The sequence below is a fragment of the Arachis ipaensis genome, chromosome B2 (genome assembly GCF_059453495.1).
Source record: "Arachis ipaensis isolate K30076 ecotype BB chromosome B2, ASM5945349v1, whole genome shotgun sequence".
NCBI classification, from domain to species: domain Eukaryota; kingdom Viridiplantae; phylum Streptophyta; class Magnoliopsida; order Fabales; family Fabaceae; genus Arachis; species Arachis ipaensis.
Genome location: NC_142437.1, coordinates 53977501 through 53979143, shown reverse-complemented (window position 1 = coordinate 53979143; position 1643 = coordinate 53977501).

The window sequence follows — 1643 nt, the reverse complement described above, 5'->3', positions numbered from 1 at the left end:
GGAAGGCATTGAGATCTAGACTTGGTTTTCTAGTCTCTGGGTCCTGAGATCTGAAATTCTCATTTCAATTCCCTGTTTACTGCCTCTTATGTTCATTTACTTTACTGCTTTGTTTCCGGTTCAATCCCAATTCCCCTTCCCTCTTCTGTTTGATGCAATTTAGTTTTTCTTTGTTTAAATTCTGCAAATCCACATCCCAATCCCCTTTACATTTCAAGCAATTTATATTTCTTGCACTTTAAGATTCCGCAATTTACATTTCTTGCACTTTAAGTTTCCGCCATTTAATTTCTTGTTCTTTAAGTTTCAGCAATTTACTTTCCCGCTCTCTTTAATTTCATGCAATTTACATTCTGCAATTCACAAATCACTCAACCAAAACTTGATTCGCTTGACTAAATCAACCACTAAGCTAAAATTGCTCCATCCTTCAATCCCTGTGGGATCGACCTCACTCCCGTGAGTTTTTATTACTTGATACGACCCGGTACACTTGCCGGTTAGTTTTGGGTGTTTTGGTAGAAATTCGTTTCTCATCAAAATATCTCATCATCCTCCTCGGGATAACGTCATTTAAAGAACGAGAGTCAGCACAACGTAAAAAAAAAAAAAAAAAAAAAAAAGAAAAAAAAAACAGAAAAAAACTATGGAAAAAAAACCGGAGAAGCTTGCCAAAGATGAGGCCATTACGGCTCGCCTTTAGGTGTCCTCCTCGGGATAACGTCATTTAAAGAACAAGAGTCAGCACAACGTATTAAAAAAAAAAAAAAAAAAAAAAAAAAAAAAAAAAACGGAAAAAAACTATGGAAAAAAAACCGGAGAAGCTTGGCAAAGATGAGGCCATTACGGCTCGCCTTTAGGTGTCCTCCTCGGGATAACGTCATTTAAAGAACAAGGGTCAGCACAATTTAAAAAAAAAAAAAAAACTGAAGAAAAAACGGAAAAAAATATGGGAAAAAAAAAACGGAGAAGCTTGCCAAAGATGAGGCCATTACGGCTCGCCTTTAGGTGGCCTCCTCGGGATAACGTCATTTAAAGAACAAGAGTCAGCACAATGTAAAAAAAAAAAAAAAACTGAAAAAAAAACTGAAGAAAAAACGGAAAAAAAACTATGGAAAAAAAACCGGAGAAGCTTGGCAAAGATGAGGTCATTACGGCTCGCCTTTAGGTGTCCTCCTCGGGATAACGTCATTTAAAGAACGAGAGTCAGCACAACGTAAAAAAAAAAAAAAAAAAAAAAGAAAAAAAGAAAAAAAAACGGAAAAAAACTATGGAAAAAAAACCGGAGAAGCTTGCCAAAGATGAGGCCATTACGGCTCGCCTTTAGGTGTCCTCCTCGGGATAACATCATTTAAAGAACAAGAGTCAGCACAACGTAAAAAAAAAAAAAAAAAAAAAAAAAAAAAAAAAAAAAAAAAAAAAAAAACGGAAAAAAACTATGGAAAAAAAACCGGAGAAGCTTGGCAAAGATGAGGCCATTACGGCTCGCCTTTAGGTGTCCTCCTCGGGATAACGTCATTTAAAGAACAAGAGTCAGCACAATTTAAAAAAAAAAAAAAACTGAAGAAAAAACAGAAAAAAATATGGGAAAAAAAAAACGGAGAAGCTTGCCAAAGATGAGGCTATTACGGCTCGCCTTTAGG